This window comes from Emydura macquarii, unplaced genomic scaffold (assembly GCF_026122565.2).
Source record: "Emydura macquarii macquarii isolate MOO-44397 ecotype Brisbane River unplaced genomic scaffold, CSIRO-AGI_Emac_v2 contig_374, whole genome shotgun sequence".
Taxonomy (NCBI): Eukaryota; Metazoa; Chordata; order Testudines; family Chelidae; genus Emydura; species Emydura macquarii.
Window position 1 is genome coordinate 13,373,737 of NW_027130511.1, and position 25,016 is coordinate 13,398,752.

At 43.2% G+C, this 25,016-nt stretch overlaps 1 protein-coding gene across 1 annotated transcript in view; it reads right to left on the reverse strand.

The window, feature by feature from the left end:
* Positions 1-18,690, reverse strand: part of AKAP6 (A-kinase anchoring protein 6) — a 399,793-nt gene extending 381,103 nt beyond the window's left edge. Inside the window, exon 1 of the mRNA XM_067534299.1 lies at positions 18,505-18,690. The gene's annotated coding sequence lies outside the window, so the exon portion shown is untranslated. The remainder of the gene's footprint in view (positions 1-18,504) is intronic.
* Positions 18,691-25,016: the final 6,326 nt, after the last annotated feature.

The window sequence follows — 25,016 nt, forward strand, 5'->3', positions numbered from 1 at the left end:
ACAGACAGGGGTAACTCTGGAATTTCCAAAAGTTTGAGTGCTTGGCTTTGCGATCTTAACATTTTAAACATTTTTCCTGAACATAACATTTACTATATACCAGTGTGTATACACCAGCTTGAGTATGAGATAAAAACCACACCAATTTAAAGGAAAAATCCTTCCCTAGGATAAATCTCTTCAGTTTATACAAATAGGGATGGTACAGAAAGCCCTTGCCAGTGAGATGCTGGTCCTGTGAGAAGTGCTCAATTCTCGGCGAGATGAAAAGACGCTCTCCCTTATCAGTGGAACAGGTAGAACTTACAAGCTCTGCCAGCTCCCAGCAACTACTGTTCTCTCCCAGTAGAGTCAGCTGATCTAGAAAAGGAGGAGACTTGCAGGGGCTGTACACTCATAAACTCCACAATATGCTGTAACAGTAAAACAAAATTCCTCTTTAGAAGCCTGGTGTTAAGCACCCCAATCAGTACTGATCAGTGTTTCAAAGTTAAGCCTTAAAACTTGCTCTCCACTTTTGGCAAAAATAAAGTCAGCTAGCATATAGTGTTATACAAGTTTGTAACCAGATTCAGGGGTGGGAGGCAGGAAAGGAGACAATTAAATCCAAATCATTTTAAAGTAGGGCTGTCAATTAATTGCAATTAACTCAAGTGATTAATTTGTTTTTAGTTAGCTCAATTTTAAAAAGTTAACCGCAGTTTTCATTGCACTGTTAAACAATAACAGAATTCCAATTTAAATTTATTATAAATATTTTTGGATTTTTTCTACATTTTCAAATATATTGATTTCAATTACAACACAGAATACCAAGTGTACAGTGCTCACTTTATATTCTTTTTTGCTACAAATACTTGCACTGTAAAAAAAGATAAACAAAAGCAATAGTATTTTTCAATTCTCGTCATACAAGTACTGTAGTGCAATCTCTTTATTGTGAAAGTACAACTTACAAATGTAGATTTTGTTGTTACATAACTGCACTCAAAAACAAAACAATGTAAATCTTTAGATCCTACAAATCCACTCAATCCTACTTCTTTATCACTAAGACAAACAAGTTTGTTCACATTTACAGGAGATAATGCTGCCTGTTTCTTATACAATGTCACCTGAAAGTGAGAACAGGCATTCGCATGGCATGGTTGTAGCCGGTATTGCAAGGTATTCATGTGCCAGATATGCTAAACATTCATATGCCCCTTCATGCTTCAGCCACCATTCCAGAGGACATGCTTCCATTCTGATGATGTTAGTTAAAAAAATAATGTGTTAATTAAATTTGTGACTAAACTCCATGGGGGGAGGGAGAGAATGGTATGTCTCCTGGAGTTCAAGGATGGTGACAACCCAGGCCTGAATAATCTTCCCATGGGGGGGAGGGTATGTGTAGGGGCACGTCCTCATCCTAGAATAAGGGAAGCTAACAAATGCCTCAAGGCCTGTTTCAGGCTAAATGAGACATACCTGCAAGGCTTGCTCAGCCTGGAGGGAGAGGAGCTTAAAAAGGAGGAAAACTTCCCACAGGAAGGGGCGGTGAACAGGAAGAAAGTTGCCCTGACCAGGAACTGCTGGTAAACCCAGCCCAAGAGGAGACAGCTGCAAGACACTATACTCCCAAAGCTGCCCTGATTGACAGTAGAACAACATGCCCCAGGAAGAGGGGTTGAAAGTAGACCTCAGAAAGGGGCAATAGACTCTGTTAGACCTTAGAGTTGATTCTCTAGGGGCTGCCTGAGAGTGATACTAGTTCCAATCAGATCTTCCCCCTTCTTGCAAAGAGGAAGGAGGAACAAGAGCCAAACCCCGGCCTGTGAGTGGTAGCCTGCAGAGATTCCCCCCTCCTCCCAAAGACTGCCAAGAGGGGGTAAACAAAGGACAAAGGAAACCAGGAGAGTCCAGGGAGTCCATCATTCCCCTCCCAAGGACCATGTATTCAAACCCTTCATAGCAATGTTGGCACCACATGACACAAAGAATGTGCAGACCTGATTTGAAGGGGGCTTCTCAAAGTTTTCCAGTTGCACCATTTCTTTCCTGAATAGCAATATTAAACCCCACACTCCAACTTAACCCATCACCGTGTAGTAAGATAAATTTAGTTAGTTCTATATCGAGACATAATTTCAATACAATATACTTGATTTGAAATGCAGACACATTCCCATTCCTGCTTTCATCATAGCCTCTCCACTTCCCTTTAGGTAAGGTTGCAACATCTGATTTCCCCAAAGAGTTGCCTTGAATACCTGACCACTGTGAGTGAAAAAGCTATATTTACATTTATCTTAAAGAAAAAACTAACATAATCAACTCTAACTATTACTAGCTATTGTTTTTCTTTACTATCAAGTCCTGAGTTGGCAGGACATATGGATCAACACAATCATATCTCCTTACAGTTACACATTTCCTATCTATAAGCAAAACATGAGCTACAGTTATTTTAATTTAAAAAATTAAAACGGGAAAATAAATAGCATTACCCTTTCCCCCTGTTGGTCTATACTGCAATGTTGGCCCAGGGTTAGTGGAACTGAGTCAGCAAATCTTGGATTTGAAAACCTAGGGCTTGAGCATCTGCACTGACTGCTAAACTTTAGGTTAGGAATTTCTGAACCCAGAATCCAAACATTCACCTTGCAGTACATAGACTCAAGTTCAGCCAACCATATTAGAGATTTCCTAGTGCCTCCTGAAATGTGGCTACTCTAGCCCTTTGTTTGCGGTGCTGTATGAGAAACACTGATTGACTGTCTACCCTTGGGTGACACAGGATGTTTGAACAACCTACCAACACTTCCTGCCAAGCTGTCATTTTGGTCTGTGCTCTCCCAGCAACCAGAGCCAGCCAGCCTTTTGAAGAACTTCTCTCACTTTCACTCGTTTAAGGAAACGAGCAGAGCTTTTGCAAGATGCTGGTGGACATGTCAGTGGCATTCTCTGACCCTCTGAAGGCACCTGGCAGAGCTAATGATGGAAGAGGAGAACACACACACGGCAGACTAAATTTGGCTGATGCTGCTCATAACATTCCGTACAGCTGCTGATAACTTCTCCAGAAGTGCTTGTCTACATAGCAGGGCCACAAGCAGACTGCTAGGACCACATCCTCATGCAGATCTGGGATGACCAGCAGGGAGTCCAGATTTTTTGCATGATGAAAGCTATGTTTCTGGAGCTTTGTGAGCAGCTTGCCCTGACCTTCCATGATAAGTCACAAAGCTGGCTATGCCACTGCAAAAATGGGTTGCTAGGAGCTGTCTGAAAGCTGGCTACCCCAAATTGCTACATATCCATTGCCAACCTGTTTGGTGTTGGAAAGCTGACTGTGGATAAAGTGGTGGTGGAGGCTTCTGAGGCATTCAGGCATGTGGTTTGCCCCCAGGTGGTGGAAGTAAAAGATATTCCTGAAGTAATTTTTGGCTTTCAGAGAATAGGGTTTCCAGCCAGCATCAGGGCCATTGATGAAACTCACATGCTCATAGTTTGCCCTCCTCAAGAAGCACGTAAGTACATAATCAAAAAGGGTACTACTCTATTGTTGTGCAGGTCTTTGTAGACCACAGAGGCCAACTTACAAATGTTAATGTAGGCTGCACCAGTGAAGTTCACAAAGTCAAGGTTTTCTGTCAATCAGGAGTCTACATTCATGGACAGGCTGGGACAATTCCCACCAATTGCCATGGTGATTAATGGAATTACTGTTCCTATGGTTATTCTTGGGGACCGTGTACCTCCGTTTTGCCTTGGCTTATGAAACCATATCTTGATCTCACAGGCCCTGGCAAAAGAAGGTTTAATTACCTTAACACGTGTAGAATGGAGATTGAATGTGCATTTGGTAGATTGACGTCCTACTGGTGCGGTCTACATACCTGTTTAGATTCCAGTTTTATCAGTGCTGTCTGCATTACTGTAGCCCACTGTGCTCTTCCTCTTTGTGAAGCCAAAGGTGAGAGCCATTTGCCCCTGAATGGATCTAGGACAATTACAAACTGCTAAACAAGTACATGTAGCTAGAAAGTGCAACTACCACAGCTAGAGGTGGATGCATCTGGGTAACAGAAATTAAAAATGCCCTGGGCTTCCACATCATGGATTAGCAGGGGCCAATGGAAGAGGGAGAATAACATCCTTATGAAAGTGCTTGTGCAACGTTGACAGTACATTACAAAAGGGCCAGGCGGCTTGATGGTCATGTCATTCATAAGCATGTTGCATGGTAACTTATGAAATGTAGGGATGGGGAGAACTGGATTTATAGTATGGACTGATGTAGATAGCTGCACTGAGAAAGAGTTTGCATACAAATTCAAAGTTGTCCCCTATGTATTTATCTTTATTATTTAAAATACACGTTACGTGATGTAATGGTAATACTATCTTTCAATGAAATAAAAATATTTTCTTTTAACATTTATTAGACAATCACAATATTAAACAACTGCCAGGCATGGCAGGTGCCATTAACACACGCAAACCTTTAAACAATTTCCAAGACAGAAACCCCCTACCGTGGCATGTCCCCTGGCTCCCCCTTCTCCTTTCCTTTCCTTCCATGTTTGCCATACACTGGGCACCAGAGCAGGGGTGGGAGTTGGGGGGAGGGGGCCAAAGCTTCCATGGGCAACTGCATGGCCTGTCCATCTGCTGATCAGGCCCGATTGCATGGCCCGCCTAGCCAGAGACAACTCATACCTGCTGATAGTGTGGTGGGGGGGCGGGCATAATGCAGGCAGCAGCTTCAGCAGATCTTACTGAGCATGCTCAGTCCAAGTAAGCACGCTCAGTACAAGTCAAGCAGCAAATCTGGAGGGGCATGCAGCCATTGGTGAAAGCAGCCCCTAAAGCAGTTCTTTCTGCTGTGCTCTCTCTTCCAGGAACTGCAAAGCAAGTGTCTGTTCCCACACTGAAATCCTGTCCTCAAGCTGTGGGGCCAGCCTGAGCCTTTCCATTTGCCTCTCATCCTGCCTTTCTACTTGTTGTAAGTCCCTCTCTCACAGGTACTGGACCTGCTTGTTGGCCTTATTCAGAATGTCAATCATAAGTTCATCATGGAAGTGCTTCCTCTTGGACAAGTGTGTGATTGTAAGGTGACCTAGGCTTCTCCTGGAACGTGGGTGAGCTATTCAGGTACTATGGTCTGTAGCGGTTGATGGCCCTGGAAGTGGACAAGACACAGAAGGTTATCTCCTCAAGTGTCAGTGCATGACCATGGAAAAATTCTTTTTGGAATTTCAAGGACATAAAACGTTATACTGAAGTAAAGTTTTACAAAGTAAGTTAGAGTGGTGCTTCAGCCCACAGAACGGATGCAGCTGGGTTAACTGCAGTTAAAGACATGCACAGAGAATATTAAATTGAAAATCAACTGCTTTTTTCCTAAAGATTGTGGACCACTTTGGGCCTTGAGGGAGGGTGGTTGCCACCATTGTCTACATAAGCAGCCATCTAGTATTTCAGGCATTCCACATTTTGGAGGACATAACAGTTCTCATGGTTCCTATGTGACAAAGGAGGTTTTATTTCAAGCTGCCAGCCATGTATGCCACTGACATATTCAAACATATGATGAGCTGCACGCTTACAGGGAAGGTGAATTTCAGAGAACTTCACTTTTAGAGGTTTGTTTCACTGTTTGTGCTTCCTGGTCTCCATTTTTAATTTTATGGGTGGGTGAGGTGGGGACGGCCAGGTGCTAATGTGCAATCTGCCATTAGTGGATACATTCTGCTACCCGGGGCATGTAATAAAATAAAACTTGTGTGTCGGTACATAAAATGGAAATCCCTCCCACAGCTATATTAACAAACAAACATGGAGCCAGAAACTTACCCAGCTCTTTGGGGAGATCTCTACCTCTTCCATTTCTGCTGCCAGTTCTGTGGCAGGCTGCTTCTCCCAGAGGAGCATTAAACAGCTCCTACAAGTACGGCCCCAGGATGTGCTGCAGCTGCTCCTGTGGCAAAGCCTCCTCAGGGACCAGTTTCATCACCAGAGTCACTTCATCTGATGCTTGCTGCTGGCTCCCACCCATTCCCATACTAGATTCTGGGGTCAACAGGTCACCATCCTGGCTGTCCAGGTCATCCTGTGCTGATTCTGTTCTGGGTGCAGTCCCTCCAGCACCCAGTCCAAGTCCTACTAAAATGGGCATGACAACATCAAGTTCCCAGAGGTATGGTTCTGATCCCTGGCTTTGGGGTATTGTTTTGAGCTACTTGATCTGCTCCCTGCCTTGGTCACTGGTCTGGTAATTTTCCCACATACTGCCAGCTTCTTCATTAGTTGTTGGTAGGCATAACATATCTGGTACTTTTCTAGAGATTCAAAATCTGGCTGCGCTCCCAGGACCAGGAAGCAGGATGCTTGGCAAAGGACTTCTTCTGGTTAGTGACTAGCACAAACTCAGGAGAAGGCTCACCAGTTCGCAGCTCAGCAGTCAGAATAAAAAGGAAGGATTAAACACTGAGCTGTACTTGAACAAAGGCAGTTGCCTTGGTTTCCTTGGAGAGGGCTGGCAAGTCGTGGGAGGGAGAGAGAGAGAGGACATAGAACATCAGCCCATGAGATTGTGGGACTGTGTAGGTGGTTATCTAGGGCCCAAGTCCAGCATGGCAGTGTCCTCACTGGACAACGAGGCTTGAACCCAGTGTCCCAGCTGGACTCTGGCTCAGTCCCTCCTCCCCTAAGGGGTCTTAGGACACTGGGACTGAACCCGAGTCTGAGATATTTGTATCTAGGCAGATGGGGGTGAGCTAGGGCTTGATCCAGAGTCTGAGCCCAGGCTTACATTGCAGTGTAGATGCACGCAGTGAGATCAGTAGTAAGCCAGGGCTAAATATAAATTTCAATAAATTGCTTTTACTGAAATTGGAATTTTTGAATTAAGTAAATTGTGATATAATTAAAAGCAAAATTCAAAGCCCAACCCTTTCTCAGGGGAAATCCTCTTTATTTAAAACACTTTCCAAGGAATTGTCGAGTATTTATTAGCTATCAACTTATGTTTTCCATACACCAATAGCCAACAATGATGGGGAGAAAGCATAGCATAAGGGTCATATGCTGTAAAGTCTTCCATCTTGAATTGCCTCAGACATGCAAGAATCCTTTTATTTAAAGATGAAGTACGCAGAAAACAAACAACATTTCCTCAGTGCTCCATACAACATACCAGCACCATGTGCTTGGCATGATACAGAGGAAGGTACAATTCTTGTTTGCAAAGGATTTTGCCATCTAATCCAGTGAACTAATTTCCCTAAACCATCACTCCCCAACTGTGTATTGCCTTAAATCAGAATGCTACAGAATAGGGTTTTATCCAAACATCTGCCTCTTATGAAGGGGGGAACTCAACCACCTACTTCATGCTCACTGACAATAATTCTATGCTTCCCTTCTACACAGTCCTAGTAAGCCTCAGAATATTCTTCTGTGTGGTAACGTTGTAGACTCTTCCTGTTCTACACTCTTCCTGCTCTAGAACCAATCTGAACCTGTGCTCTTAGACTAAAGTAGGAGAAGACAGAACTCTAGCTCTGCTGCACAAGCCCTCTGTAACGGTGGGATCAAACCTAGGACTTGTGAAGCTTAGTGTACAAGCCTCTACTGCATGAGCTAAAAGCCACCTGACTCTTAGTTAAGGCTGTAGCAGACTCATCAATCTCTTGCAGGACCAGTTGCCATTAGAAAGGGACAGAGCACCACACTAAGCAGGCAGGGGTTACACCTCCACATTGCTTAATGAGCAGACTTAGCCAGGAAAAGCAGCATCATTCCCATAATTACACAAACAATTACCCATTAGAGCCGTATGGTTGTCAGTTGCTCTCTAGAATATTGGCTCACTTATTCATACAGTATATTTAACCAGGGAAGTAGCTGCCTATGTAATGATTAAGTTCACACCTGTTACAATGCCTTGAAAGGCAACCAGATTGTTTCTTTTCCATCTGTCTGGGTCTCCCTGAGGTAACAAGGTTAAAAGGATGGAAACACAGTTAGTCGCTTTCTACATGGAGCAGCCCTGACTCACCTTTCCAAAGGCTGATTGAGCTTCTTGTTAAAGTTGCAGTTTGCCTCTTCCTTCCCCGCAGCACAAATGAACACCCACGTCCAACATCTCATTCTCTCAATCAAAGAAATGCTGTCTTGAAGTAAAAATGAATACTGCTAACAAACATTTACAGGTGATCATTAAACTGAAGTGATTCTAATTGAGTCAAATAAGTGGACTCAATATACATTGCAGAATTAAGTCTTGGCATTGCAATTTTTTATGACCTAGCACCATAATTTATCAGCATTCGATGTGCAGTATCAGAAAGTGAGACAATACCCTCCTTCCCAACACATGAGAAGTGTAAACAGGGACATGAGAAATGGAACCTTCTGCTGCCCACTAATGAGCTGACAGTAGTCTTCATATGGAGAAACACAAACTCTAGATAGTGCTCTGGACTCAATGTTATAATACTCCAGGGTGTGTTTTGCAGGGATATTCACAGTAGTCTTTGGGGTGTTATGTTTGCCTTTAGCCTCATGCCTTAAACCATCCAAAGTGTGTTATTAATCCTTCAAAAGATTCCTTGGGAGGCCTTAAACTTATTACAATAGTATTCTTATTAAACGGAGATAAAATTAGACTAGTTAGGTTCCACTCGCACCTCATTCCACTAAATAAAAAATTAGAAATGAAACTTAAAATGGCAAAAAGTGTTTATTACTTTTCCTCTAAACATTTACCATCGCTCTGTTTCTATCACAGTGGAGAGCACCAGAATCCTCACTATCATTAAAGTCCTAATATTGGTTTCACTTTGACTTGGCCATCTCTTTTGACTCACACATTCAGACTGTCTATTGCTGCTTCTTTCGGTGCAAGATCTAACTTTTACTCTGCTAAAATTCTTGTCGAAGCCTTGATCATCTCTTGCCTCGACTACTACAATATCTCTGGTCCTGATGCATCCATGCTCACCCCCTCCATGTCCACTCAAAATTCCACCACTAAATTCATCTTCCTGGCTTGTTGCTCTCAGTGTGACGCCCCTTCATCTAAGTCCCCTTATCAGACTCTCCCACTTCAAAACAAGCTTCAAAAGTGTCTACAGTTTAGCCCTCTCCTACTTATCCTTCCTGTTATCTCAAGATTATTAACAAAGAGAAGTGACTAAAAGCAATCTTTGATAACCCACTTCTCCCTGAAGCACTTCCACACATTTTCTTTCATGCCACCTTACATGTGGGAAAAGCTCCAGGTCAAAAATCTGGAGAAAAAAAAAAAATCCTCTATCAAGTCCCTTGTCAAAAAACTTACCCCTCCTGTAATGCATGCAGACAGCTGCTATCTGTTAGTGGCTAAGCACGACATTGTCATTACTGCCACTCACTGGCTAAGAATTGTGCCCACAGCTAATTTGTGCTAAGACTTCCTATATTTGTAATGCCTCCCCCTCCGCCCCCCATCTACTCCATGGCACCTCTGTCCACTTATTTGTCTCATACACCACTTACATCTTGTCTTTTAGATTGCTCTTTTGGCACACAGACAGTCATTTACTGAATGTAAATAAAGGGCTTAACACAATGTAGTTCTGACATGGTTGAGGTCGTAAGGTGCTACCCTAGTCTACAAATTGAACAACATCATGCATAATAAATGATTGTCTCACACTTACCTTGTGCTTCCCTCTACCCTCCCCACCAGTGTCTGTTGTCTTTCATCATATACTTAGACTGTAAGCTCTTTGGAGCACATACCATCTTTTTTGTTATGTATGTGTAGAGCACAAGCCCAGGAGGAACATGATCATTGAACAGAGTTTCTAAGTGCGCTGCAACACACATAATGAACATCAGCAAGTGTTTGTGACCTGCCCAACATCAATTTTCCTTTAACTAAAATGATTGAGAACCACTCACAATTTCACTCTTGTAACAAAAAGTGGAAATACTCATCAGGTTCTGTAATTTGCATCCAAGGGCAATCATGTCAGTTTTGAAAAAAGGAGAAGATTCTTTTTCTTCCTTTAATAGGGCTGGTGCTTTTAAGAGCACTTAATTTGCAGCTAGGCTGCTCTAAGCTTTCCTTTCCTACTAAAGAACAGCTAACTCAAGGGCATTCAATAGCTCCCAAGCCAGCATTTTAAATTAAAAAAAAAAAAGTAAAATGAGTCTGGCTATTGGGGGTGAAAAGCTGCAGCTAGGAAGAGAATGGAACGGAGAAACAGCAAGGAATATTTGAATAACTTCAGTGAATCTTAGAGATTCTAGGTAACCTCAGGGTGTTAAAACCTGTAGTATAGAAAGAATCATTAACAAGCAGAAAAATATTTCATTACACTTTTAAGAAGTTAATGAACTGCACCAGATTAATAGCCATGGAGAAAAGTTTCTCAGTGAACAAAGTACAGAATAAACCTAATGTCAGTGCAAACCCTCTACATGGGGCCTCCACTGTGTTCTAAAGGAGGCATTTTTACAAGTGGAGCAGCTCATTTTCCACTCCATTTCCAGTACTTGGCCTCTCAGATAAGACTGCAAGGATGCCAGTTAGTACTCAATATGGCAGATATTTAGTCATATGGGTGCGACCTCCCATCTAGGAAATGGGCTGCAACTAAGCTCTTTTCATCTAGGCCACTTAATCATCAACTAGGACACCTAGGACTTAAAAGTTTCTATATGCCATTTTCAGTGATTTTTCAATGCTATGTTCCTCCCCACCACCCACACCTACTGTAGTAGAATACGTACAATGATCTCAATTAAAGTGCACCTATACTCTGAAGATCAGCTACACCGGTGTTTCTCAACCTTTCAAGTAGCAAGTACCCCCTAACTTCTGAAAACTTTTAATAAATACCCCAACACTCTCAGCTAGAGCAGTGAAATTGACAAGTTTTCTTGGCACTGGGCTTTGAGCCAGGGAGGGGGGCTGCCACCTGGGGAAGTTGCAAGCAGCTGCTTCCTGACTGCCAGCCCGGGAGGTGGGTGACTGCCACCCAATCCAAGCTGGGGTAGAGGAGGCTTCTACGCCGGCTGGGACCCAGGGATGTGTTGAATCAAAAACTACCTATTCAAAATGAGAAGCTGAATCGATTTGACATTGAATTTATATTTAAAATGTCCAATAGTTTCTAAATGTTTCCTTTCAGCCCAAAAGGAAATATTGTTAGTTTTTCATTTCAGCAACAAAATCCATTTTTAAAATAATTTTTAGTTTGGCCACTAAACTTGGTGGGTAAATTTGGGGGGAAGGGAGAGGGGAAGGGAAATCATTCATTTCCTTAGCTCTACTAAGAAGGTCATCTCATCTTTGGTATTTAAAACAAAAGGTTCCCGAAAAACTTTAATCAACTGAGTTGGTAGCTTTGCACACAGAAAATTCCTCAAAATCACGGTGTGGCGTAACACCCTGTAACAGAGAGACACTGTTGTGGAACTTGACCTATGGCCAGCTGAACCATACACCCAAAGGTGCATGGCAATACTTTGAAAATGCCCCTACTCTCACACCGTGTCAAAAGTCACATTAAAGCAATACTCCTTTATAAAAGCTCCTGTACTGAAAACACACTCTCATATTACTGAGTTCCATTTATACATTGACAGTGGCTTTTTATTTCCTGAATTACTTTAAAATGAGATCTTCTAACCAAGGGTCTCTCCCACCTACATGGACAATAACTTAAAGGGCTTGGATACATTTCTTCTCCCCAGTGCAGTTGTGCTATGCATTGATTGACTACCACTCTCTAACCCAGACATGGCTTTGGCTATGGATATAGTCTGTGAAACTATGGGTTTGTACGGGAGGAAAGGAGTTGAGTAAATGTAAGACTATTATTATTCTATTAGGCAGTTTGCCACACTGCGAAGCTCTAATATACTGGCATAAAAAAAACCTTCCATCCTCCAGATGGAAAATTATTTCCCCTTTGTGTGACATTCCTCTGCCAACTAGTTCTATAGATGAAAATTGAGCATTTGGTTTAGACAAAGGCTGTCCTTCATGGCCCTTATTGCCCATGTGAAGTTCTGGAAATACACTTAAGTGTACAAATTTGACAACTATCATAACAATAATGATATTTGCTTATTATTCCTAAATCTAGAACATACATTCCCATTAGCAAGTCCTATAAATCACTTTGAGAGCGCCCACTCCTCTGAACAGGCTTATGAATTATACTATGCATTATGTGAGCCCGTTCAGCAGAATGGGGCTGCCTTAAAATACCATTCTTAAAGGCAGAACCCAAAGAGAACAAAGTTTATTCTGAAATAGGTCAGTATCCCAGCACAGCAAGTGTAGTAGCAGTCACATGGAAGAGTTAGGTCCGGCAATAAAATCAGGACTATTCAAGCCTGAGGAAACAGATCTGGTTTATTTTCTGATCTCCAAACAGGATGTGAAGTGAAGGGAGGACGGTCTACACACACAACACTTTAGCATCCTTATTGCTTCACTTACAGTATAACTAAAGATTAGAAGAGATTTTCTTGGACTCTCCTGATCAGTGAAAGGTGATGACCTAGAGGTGAAGTGGGAAGGAAGAAGTTACTTCGATCACTAAGAATCAAAGGAAATTGAGGCTGATCTCAGAAAGAGAGATTTGCTAGGCTTGATTGCCTGAAGCAACCTGGCTACAAAAGTAGCATAACCTTTCTGCCAGGTATTGTCAGCAGCAAGAGAGGCTGGGTTCAGTCTGACAAACTTAAATAGCAGCATTTTGAGCCCCTACCCAGAAACCTGGGAAAGTTAAATTATCTCCCTTGAGTGCCATTGATAGGCATTACTTCTGCACTCTCAAGCGCAGAGTGCAGGGGTTTAAAACGAAGAGAGAATAATAAAATTGCAACACCCTCTAACTTAAAACTGAACTTTTACCAAAATGCCCCAACCTGTCACGTAACATCCATCCCATTTCCTCTTTTTTGGGCGGTGAGGGACCAGCTTGTGCTATCTGAAGAGGACTGTGGAAGCACATAGCACACACAAGAGAGTACCATGGGTAGGATACCTGGGAGGAATCTGCCTCAAACTCCAGAAGTGGAACGTGGCTTTTTTTAGGTTTTGGATCTAACCAAAACCTACAAGGTGGTACAACATGGAATGAATCAGGAGATGTGGCAAAGGGAGCTGAGATCCAGCCAGAGCCAACCCTCTTTTCCCAGCCACAGAACTGTGCAAGGAATAGCTTGAAACCCTCAATGACACCATGGTCCACGCAGTGGCCTTTGTCCCTCCTCATAGTTATGTGAGCTCGGGCAAAAAGCTGCTGGGAGGAGCCAGCTAGGAATTATGGGACAGCAGGGGAGAAAAACAAGTAAAGGGGATGGCTTCACAAGTCCCCAAGAACATCTGCTCCACCTCCCACAGTTCTCCTTCTCAACAGATATTCTCACCCCTGTGATAACTATTTACTCCAATTTTTTCTTGTGCCTTGCTTCACTCTCTTCATTTCAGCCTCACTTGACCTACCCTCCATGCCCACTTTCTTCCCTTACTCCTTCCCATCATAGACTCATAGAACTGGAAGGGACCTTGAGACGTCTTCTAGTCTAGTCCCCTGCACTCAAGGCAGGACTAAGTATTATCCAGACCATCCCTGACAGGCATTGGTCTAAACCTACTCTTAACCTCCTATGATGAAGATTCCACAAGCCCCTTAGGCAATTTATTCCAATGCTTACCTACCGACAGTTAGGAAGTTTTCCCTAAATTTCCAACCTAAACCCCTCACCACTACAAAAGACATCATCATCATGATGAATTTTACAGACTTTTTACCAGCTATCCCTTTGTTCATTCTGCTCATAGGTTACGTCTCCCTCTCACAACCTAAACAGAAGACAGACAAAGGAATGCAAGTTCTTCCAGGCAAGTACAGTCTCATGCTTTGTATGATGCCCAGCACAATAGAGCTCTGATCTCAGTTGGAGCAAATAATGGAGATGGATCCAGCTCCGGACACCATAATCCAATGTTTGAATCTAGCATTCAGGTTCAGGGTTCTCTCTAGTAGTAGCTGAAAATTATTACCATCTCATGGCTGTTGAGTACTCTATGCAAAAGGGACTTGGTGATGACCATGGAGTTCAGGGTGAGCAGGCAGCACTGCCTATTAAGATTGCACATCACTTCCACCATTATAAGACCCTGTTTTCAGGTGCTTTTAAGTTTGCCTTAATCATTTTGGCTGAAGTTTTCCATGATGGGTATGTACCTCAAGCTGAATATTTTTGGAATATTTCAGCGAATTTTCAAGAACAAGACTAGGAGAAAATATATTGTCTTCCCACGTTGAATTCTTGAGATTTTCTTTGCAATGCTCTACTGTTTTCATGCTTTGGAGGGGGACTTGAAATTTGGCTAGGGAAGGCCTATTCGGGAGGAGTCATTTACCACCCCTGTGAAAACCAGCCCAAATTTAGCCTTTGTTAGAAGGCTTTGAAATACAGCAGTGTCACATGCTCCGTTGTGACTTCCTGGAGCATAACAGCTAAAATCTCTGAAAAATTCTATCCTCACTAAGCATGCTTGAGTCTCCCACACCTCCTAGTGTTGACTGGACTGCACATACACCGTCTACACAGAACAACTGAACACGCTCCATCCCTTCACAGCTCCTACATGTGATCATGCTGCACAAACATCCCTAGAAACTAAGAGTTTATGCTTCAAGCATTAAGATAGCAAGCCAAGATAAAGCCTGAATGTTTCACTATTCCTTCTTCCATGTACACTGGTCTCTCTCATCAAGCACTTCCAGAAAGTAGGAGTTCTCTGTGCTATTATATTTTAGCACGCCCTATTGGGAAGCTATTTATCATAACATCGCTTATCACCTTTATTTAGAGTTGACAAAATTTAACACAAATACTAAAAACTGCTTATGTACAGAACTGGACAAATGAATTGCTTTGGTTTGCTGGAAGTTTAAAAAATAAAAAAAAAGTGATTTTGGGTCAAACAAAACTACTTTTTTGGTAAAATCAAAAAGATTCAAATTGAACCATTTTCGTGATGTTGAAAGTGTTTTGACCTTCAGGCATTTTCGCAAAAGATTCATAAAATAGCAACAGCAAGCAGTGATAGTGACTGTGGTGGTAGCAGCTCCCTTATAAACTTTAACTCCGGGGCTTGGGCACTCACCCTAGGAGACCCAGTTTCTGCTCAACGTGGAGAAGAGATTTGGACTGGGTCTCCCACATTGCAGTATTCCTGTATTTCCATGCTTCATGGTTACCCTGCATAAGTACATGTACACATCAGTCCCTTTCCTGTAGCATTTAAGTTGTACTGTTGGAAGGAATATAGCTCTCTAGGGTAGTATTCGACTGCCTTAACCATGAGACCAGCCTCTCTCTTCCAGCAAGCTCCTGCCTCATTCACAGCACACTTCTCAGCTTCTGCACCAAATGAGGCAGGAGTCCTACAGACGACAACAGCTTGATTCATCCAGAAGCAGGCCACATAGGCAACCTTATTTCTGGCACTCCCTAACTTGTGAATGATTGTCTTTGCAAACTTAACATTAATTTAACTGTGTTTAGAGGTAATATACATATAGATCTATATGCTCACATTTCTATGGACTTGATCCTGCATGGGGATGGGTCTAGGTAGAGGGACACTCATGTGGAGCTCATTGAAGCTGTGATCCTGCATCTACACACACCCCCACACCCCCCAATTTAATTGAGGCACCTAATATATAGAAGTCACAAGAGTAGGTCAAATAGCAAACAATATCACGGTTACGGACACCAAATATGTGGTTAGATGTGTAGTTTTTGAGTACAAATATGTTTCTTTTACGTTGTTGGATTAAATTATATTACTAGGGTAGTTTAAAAACTATACAGTGTATGTGTAATAAATCAGAGGTATAACTATGTAATATATATTAAATAGTTTAATGATGGAATCAATGGATCCTAGATTGAAGAGTTCATTTTTGATTACTCATTTTTAATGGACATTTAGCACTGAATATAATCATTAGATAAACTTGGCTTAAATTGTAAAGCCGTGTAAGGTTTGTAATTTCACTTAAAGTTGAAAAATCTGAAAGTGGTTTTCCCAGACAAAGATAATTTTTAGCTTTAGTTAAAAAATCTGGACTCTTATAATGGGATGAATTTAGATCCTCCTTATCCCCTAGACATTTCTCAAAGAAATTAGTTTATTATACAATCAAAAATAGTTGTATGTACTCTATACAAGTAAAAGCCTTTCCGTTAATATTAGTATCTGCTCGTTCAGATCTATTTACAAGGGAAACAGATAAGGAGGGATCCCGACTCATTCATATACCTGGAGTTTTGCAGTACTTGAACACAGTAAGAATGGATTTTAAAATTCCAGAAAGAGACCAAAGAAATGGGGCACTTAGTCACCTTTGCAACATCATGAAAATTTAATCAGCCCAGACACAATATCTGCTCACACACAACTTTGACTTTGATAAGGATTAAAATCCAAGTGGCATTTTTCTTAACTCTCCAAAAGTTACTGGTTTTTTTTGTTTGGTTGGGGTTTTTTGGTTGGTCTCCTTAGTATTAGTCACCTTAACTAGCAAACAGATTTGGGGCTTCAGGCAGTTGCCTTGCCCCTCACTTTCCCTCCTTTGACAGTAGGTAATTCTCTCAGGGCTCAGTGATCCACTGATGTGAAATTTTCACAGGCAGCAGCATATACATGTGCAGAGAGAATTGGGCTCCAGTCATTCTACTGTCTCCACAACTGGCTGGCAAAGCCTAAGCTGTGATCAGTTTGGCATCATACAAACAATACATAGTTCTAGTTCTCAGAGAACACGGCAAAAGAGGAGAAATATCACTATTTCCATTTCATAGCTAGGGAAATGGAAATACACGAAGTTTAAGTGACTTTTCCACAGAGCACATCAGAGAAATAGAACCCATGTCACTTTCCATCCAGTCTAGCGCCCTATTCACTGAGCCATACTCTCCCTAGTAGGTGGCAGGTTAACATCCTCAATACCCAGGAGCATTTACAATATCTTTCAGAAGTAACATTCCAGTCAATGAATTTGTAAAGAAAAATGGTTTAATGAGCGAATTAGTGGTTTTCCACAATCTGTCCAATCATCAACAGAGAGCGCCAAGGTGGGTGAGGTAAGATCTTTTATTGGACCAATTTCTACTGGTGAGAGAAATTTAATTGAAAGCTCATCTCTCTCACCAACAGAAGTTGATCCAATAAAAGATACTACTCACCCAGCTTGTTTCGCTAATACCCTGGGACCCATGCACCTGCAACAACACTGCACAGAATCAAGTTGATAGGCAGTCAATGCCACGCTCCATGAAATACCTGTAGCACAAAAACAAAGTTACACCATACAGTAGTTATGGCAGCAACTAACCCTGAAAGGTCTCACCCCCACAGCCAGTTAGAAGAGGCCACTTGGTAATGTAGACATATAAACCTCTCTTCCACTTTTTTCAGGATCTGAATTTCCCAGGTGGAGCTTTGGCACACAACAAACAAGATGAAACCTCATCAAACAGAAGACAGATTATTGTTATATGGCCTTATAGTCTGATTCGCGGTGGGCTAAAACAAACAGGCATTCCTCTTGGAATAACGAAAGCCACATTAAATCCAAGGTCCTGATCTGCTTACTGATGAAAGACAGTACACAGACCCCCCACCTCCTGCTGCTGGTGTTGCACTCACACTTGCCCCTCTCTTCGAGGGGCAAGAACAAATACGCTCCTGAATTGCTTCTTAAAATTACTTCAAGCCAAGGAGCCTTTCACTATTAGAGAAGCCACATGCCCTTTGGGGGCTGCCTGTTTGCAGGCCAAGAAAATCAATCTGCCAGCATAGTAACTTGGTTACAATGGACGGGCAATTTGTAGATGCAGTCATACCCCCCAATGGATGTTGAGGCGTGGCAGCTAATGATCTGCAGAGTAACAATCAAGTTATGGCTCAAATGTTCTGCAGTGTTCCAGCATGTTCAGAAACTCTCCTCTTTACATTTATCAAATACCTTTGCTTTCTGTTCAGTGCAATTAAAGTAAAAGGTAACCAAAGTACAGTACAGCAACCTGCCCAAGTTCTCTCTTCCCCCAATCACTTTCTAGTAGGGCTGTAACAAAATTTGACTTTATCCAATTAAATTATAGTAAAACAGAGTCTGCTGGGCAGCAGACTAGTTTTTTCAAATGTCTGTTAGTGATGTAGTCAGGATTGTAACATGAGTCTCTCATAAAGCATTTCCCTCTTAGCCTGGGGCAAATGCTGTCTCCCAAAGGTGCATGCTCTCACTGAGGGCATGACTAAGGGATGAGGAATCCACCCATATTTCCCTTTTAACCAGAAGTGTTTGCTTATAATATCAACCAAAACTCTGTTCCTGTAACAAACTCTACATTAGCTCAAGGAGATAGCATTACTTGGCAAACAGTCATGTTTTAAACTGCCTGTAAACAGGCAGCCTTACTCACCAGCAGGAAATAATCAGCACCCCCCTGAATCAGTATTTAGCCCTTGCCACTGAAATCCATTTGCTGTCCAAACCACCATCAACTCACAAAGGAAAACAAAACTTCCAGCTGGGCTTTCTATCCAGCCATAACATCCAAGGCTTCCCATCTAGCTTCATCCTTCTGCAGAAACTACTATAAACAACTTTCTCTGTCTGCAGTCTTACTCCCAACCACTTTCCTACAACTCCTTATAGGGAACACCTGTTTCCCCCACCCCATTTCTCAGTGGTATCTGATTAGTAACCAAGCCCAGCTGGCCACAGACCCTTAAAGGGGCAGGCCACCATGTTACCCTGCGCTTTGCAGGAAAATTTGTATTTGTTCTTGAAAATATATGGAGGACTGTATAGCACACTGAACAACATATAAAATTTTAAAAGGGTATGAGAACCAAGACCTTGCAAATCAGGGAGATTGCAAATGGGAGTCCTCAGGTTGTCTGCCCTGGAGCAATTCTTGAAAACCCCTGTCATTTGGTGCAAATTAAACCATTCCATTTAAAAAAAAAAATCCAGATGTATTTTTATGAGATCCAGGAATAATTAAGCCATAGCCACAGAGGATTGGGGAAGATCTATTAGAGAAAAGCAAACTGTCCCAGGAAGCTCTCCCTTAAATTTGGTGTTAGAATTTTAGCAAGGGCATCCCAGGAGCTCCCTTGAACACGTTACTAATGGCTATTTCAGTGCCAAATTAGGAGCATGGTACCTGTGACATGCCTGGTTTAACCACTTTTGCCCCTCTTCCTCATGACCAGTTCTATCAGTGTGTGGAACAGAAAGGGATATTATAAAAGGTTTTCCTGCCTCAAGTCTCTCCTCACAACACCATCCTCTTCATATCAGACCAGACCCACAGACTGACAGGCCCCTTTCCCCACTGTTTCCACTCCCTCCCGACCCAGGGTGGGATTAACAAGGGGTTCTTAGTTGCCTAACTGCCACTTTAGGTGCCTAAATCCAAAATTTAGATTCTCAAACCCCCCACTCAGCTGCTGCCTAACCCTGTAAGCACAAAGTCACCTAGATGCCTACATTTCTGCCAGTGGGTGTACACTAAGCTGCCTCAGTCCTCATGCCACTAAGCCGCTCAGCACCATGTCACTCCTAAGCCTCAGCAGGATTCACAAACTAAGCCTCCCTCGCTAATCTTACCTGCAAAGTCCAACCTAGTAGACATGCTCAGAGGCTGCCTTGGAGCATGCCTACAAAAAGCAGCTGGAAGAAGAACTCTCCTCTTACACAACAGCCCAGTGGTTAAAGCATTCACACAGCATGTGAGAGACCTGGGTTCAAATACCCCCTCTGCCTGGGGAGAGCAGGGACTTGAATCCAGATTTCCTACCTCTCACATGAGTGTTCCACCCTCTGGGCTATGAAGTGTTTCTTGCTTGCTCTCTCTGTCTCTCATGCAATGAATAATTAAGTATTTTACTCAAAGTGGAACAATTTCAGCAGAAGATAACCACTGCTATAAGATTCTGTGGGTGAAGCTCTCACCTGAGACAGCTGTGTCCCTGCTCCTCGCCACCAGAAGTGGGATTTGAATCTGGGTCTCCCACAGTCTGGATGAGGATGCTAACTACTTGGGTATTGGATAGATACTTAAACCCTGCCTTTAGCCTATGCTAACAAATGCAGCATAGACAATTGGATTATACATATATTCCATTGTATACTGCGTAGTCATTAAAAGAGAGATTGCCTTCAGGTGACATTTTCAAAAGCACCTAAGTGACTTAGAAGCCTAAGTTTCATATTCAGAAGTAATTTAGGAGCCTAAGTCTTATTGCACATCAATGTGCCTAAATCATTTTTGAAAATCAGACCATCTTCTTAATCACTTAGGCCTTCTAAAACCTAAATACCTTTAAAAAACTGGGCCGCAGGGTCCTAAATCACATAGGGCTGATTCACACTGCGCGATTCGGCGGCAGTCGATGGGAGTTACGCAAACTACGCAGAGTAGTTTGCGTAACTGACGTCGACTGCTGTGCTTCCCTTCTGCGCGCTGTTCTCACTTCGTTGTTCCCGTTGGCTCAGCGCTACGCTACTTGAGCGGGTGGACTTATTCAGTCGACTTCCTGATTGATTGAGCAGGTCTCACTGACCGCTCAATTGATCAAGAAAGATCAATCTGGCGGCGGCAATTTTGCCGCCGTCAGTCTGAACATAGCCTTAGATTATTTTGAAAAATTTATCCTTAGCCTAGGCTGTTTTATATACAATGCAAAGCAACTTACCTGACACATCAAACTAGTAGTTGGGTATACAGTGGAATTATTTTTGTTTTTTCATGCTTATCAGGTGCTAAAGTACTGCTCAGTTTCTACTCTCTATCCTGTTTCTACTGGGCTAACCCCAGTCTGGCACTCAGCCTCTTTATAATGGATGGAGAAAACAGAAAAAGACAGTGCAGAATGTGCAGTCATATTAAAAAAGGAGATGATACAAAAGGCCACTTACAAGATCATTCCACTTTATTTCTTATTGTTCTACACGTGACATATATTACTGCTCTCCTGCTTTATAGGACATTGTGTGCAAAGTCAAAGTGATATATGATTTATTGTCATTAGCAGATATATTTAATGTGCAACTGGGGACTCTGAGCGGTTATATGAGTGCAGCATAGAATTTCTCATGACAAAAGGTCACACGTAGCAAGGCAAATTCCTTTAAATAAAAATAATATACAAGGATCAAACATTTGCATTGTGATGGACTTTTAGCAGGTTCTCACCTTAGTGGTTTAGTCAGAGACATGACCATCAGTATGTAGGAAAACTAAATAATTTCCCTACCATAGGGACTGTTCATCAGCATAGGAAACATATTCAATGTACACAAAAGGCAAATAATATCCCCACCCTGTCTACAAGAGAACCAGTGAGTACATGGATGTGTATGGGAATCCATGACTGCACATCATGGCAGTGTCTGCAGATTGGACTTCTTGTCCTCAAATATGCTCATTTGTTTCAATAAGGATTTTAAACCTAGCTGGGATGTTTTGATGTTCTGGTCATGTTCCAGTTTAAACTTGGTTTCCTATAACATGAGTTGAGAGAGAAGGAAAATGTGTAATGATAATTATAGCACTTACACAAGTGCTTTTGATGTTTTAAATATTTTACAAACATTGGGCCCAGTCCTGCATGATACTGAATGTGCTTAGTTTCTGTTAAATTTAACAGCGCATATGAGGATCATTATCCCAGTCAATCCCTCTGCCACAGGTGCTGACTTTTGGTTTTGCCAGTGGGTGCCCCTGCCTGGCTTCTGCTGGGGCCAGTGGTCAGGTCCAGCTCCCTACCCAGGGGGTTTTACCCTCACTCACCCGGCTTCTGCCAGGGGCTGGGGCTTAGTTCCCTCCGCTCGGCTTCTTCCGGAGCTAGTGGTTGGGTCTGGCTCCCCCCGCCCCGCATGGCTTCCCCACGGAGCTCCCACCCACCCCCACCTGCCTGCCTGGCTTCTGCCAGGGCCAGGGGGTTGGGTCCAGTTCCCTCCTCCGTGCCCGCGGCTTGTTCAAGCAGCAGTAGCTGGTGAGGCTTTTTTCTCCCCACCCTCCCAGCTTCTGTCGGAGGTCTCCAGGGGCCAGAGCTTAGTTTCCCCCAGCCACCCCTGGACGTCTGCCACTGGGGGTGCCAGTTGGTGCCCAATTTTCCAGGGGCCCCACATTGGCCACCACTGTGCACTCATCTTCCTAGCCCTTGCCTAGTAGTTGTGTTCCTCTGCCGGGACTTACCTGCTGCCTGGAGCCTGACCTGGAGCCTGGCTGGGAGTCTGGGAGAGTGCGGGGGGGGGGGGGAGGAGGGGGCAAGGGGAGCTGCAGGCTACAGCCACACCGGCCATCTGCCCAGGAGGCACATTCATGCAGGTCTGAGGGGAGGCGGTTGGAGAGAGGCGCGGGGTGGCACAGTGTGTGTCCCCAGGTGAACACTGACTAGCAGCAGGGGCTGGCTGGCCCTGTGTGCTGATGACCTAGGATGACTACACCTAACCCTGTCCTGGACCCTAAGCCTTTTTTTTCCCCTGTTACACAGTGCCGAGGGGGGCAGGGCATGACTTGGGAGTTGTCCCCCCATCAGTGTCCCTGGCTGGAGCAGCAGCCCCAGGGGGCTGTGCTGTGATTCAGTGACTCAGCCCCTGCGGAAACAGGGAGGTGCCCATAAAACACATTAAACTAATTAACAGTTAATGAGTGCAATCAATAGCTGATGGGCAGACCGGGTGTGCCAAACAGCATCCGCAGCTGCCTGTGTGAAAGAGCTGCCGGCTGCCTGCCAACAGCTATTGTCCTGACCTGGGCAGATGGTCACCCGGTGCGTGCTGAGCGCCCACTATTTTATTTCCGTGGGTGTCTCAGCCTCTCAGCACCCATGGAGTTGGCACCTATGCCCTTTGCTAATTTACATGGACAGGACACTGACTGAGCATCTCTTTCCTGAAGGCACAGAAGAGACTTGCCACTGCTGTACCATCATTCATCTGCCCCCATAGAATGATATGGAAGGTACTGTATTTGGAGCTCCATGAAGATGGAGCTCTGCAGAGTTTTGTGGTAGGGCTGGGAATAGGAGGAACCATTATCTGCGACATTTCCCCCTCCCAATGCACAGGGACAGGTCTGCCCACAGGAGCTAAGTGGAGATAGTACATAGCACCATCACAGAGGCGCAGCCTCTCTGTGGGACTGGGACTTCCCTTCTTCATTGTTCCCAAAACCTGAAGGACTGGAAGATCACTTTACCTGTTTCCTCTGTGCAGATTTCTCAAAACCTCTATGCAATAAACTTCACAAGTTTCACCACGTGGAATAAGGTCTTATCCAGACGTTTATACAGAAGTAGTCCTCAATAGTGCTATGAGGTAGGTAAATATTATTAATGACAGCATGGCAATTACTAGTGCATGGTAATAATTAGCAGTAAAGATTAAGTCCAACAGATTTCTTCTGACTGATTGCCATGGTTAACAATGTGACAATGAAGATTTAAAAACTGGAAATGGCTCTTGTAACATAGGAAGTCCATCTACTCTGCCATGCAAAGAAAGAAAAATGGTAGCTGGCAGACACAACATTGAGACTAGGCTCTGCTCTGTTTTCAATCTACAAGGGGAAGGGTACAGTTTTGGAGAATACCTTGAATGGTCACTTGAAAATATGTATTATCTCCTTATGCTAATCCACCTTGTATTTAACTGTGACACTGACTTTTCCAGACCTGAGGAAGAGTTCTGTGTAAGCTCAAAAGCTTGTTTTTCCCACCAACAGAAGTTGCTCCAATAAAACATATTACCTCACTAGTCTCTCTAGTATCCTGGGACCAACACAACTATAACTACAATTATATCATGTGTTCTTTTCAGACAAAGACAAAAGCACACTGTTATGTTAAATCCTTGAAAATTACTTGTATTCAGAGAGAAATCAGCACGGAACAGAGAGATGTAAACCCACGGAAAGTCTTTATTGAACTACAAGAAACCAGCCAGAACTGCCTGAGCTATCCCCTAATATTCTAACTCCATTGTTATGGCAACATGCTAGGCTCTGTTGCTACAGCAACCTAGGCAACTAGGCAGGACACAAAATACACAACATATTCCTCCCTCCTTAATGAAAATGCCCATTTAAGAGAATAATCGCTAAACTAGGGAATGAGGATAGACTGCCTCATTTCCTGGCTAAACCCCAGGGATTATTCTGTCCTGTAAACGTGGTTTTGCCCTAACCAAAGATCCAGCCATTGAGGAGGCCTTCTCTCTCTAGGTAGATTGTGGCAGACTTCTGGTGTTCTTGCACCGGAAGGTGTTATTGGTGCAGGTCTAACAATGGGCTCAGGACTTGTAACTCGAACAGGTGAGGGAGCTGTATCTGCTGCAGAGGTGGATGGAGGAGGGGAGTCAGGAATGGTTGACTCTTGACTCGATGATATCTCACCTACAATGGTGAGATCAGGCAGTTCAACTGGAGATGTGGCCTTGGAACTTGTGTATGACCTGGCAACAACTGATCTACAGGTCACCGACAGGTGAGATCATTTGCAGCCTGAACAATGTAGGAAACAGGTCGTGTCTGGACAATGACTGTAGCAGGAACCCATTTAGCTCCAGAAGCATAGTTTTGAGCTAGAACAGGCTGTTCAGGACTAAAGGTTCGGTCTTTTGCTCTCTGTGCACGTCTGATGACTTGATTTTGCTGTTGACGTTGCACAACTTGTCATGCTTTGGAGGGTTTCAGCAGATCAAAAGCAAGTGCGCAGCTGTTGTCCCATCATTAGAAAGGCCAGAGATGCTTTGGTCATAGCATGAGGTGTGTTTCTGTAGGATAGCAAGAAGGTGTCCAGATGCTTTTGAATGGACGAATGTCAACATGCAGATTTTAAAGCTTGTTTCATTGTCTGCACAAATCTTTCCAGTGATTCATTGGCGGATGAATGATATGGTGCTGAAATGATGTGATGT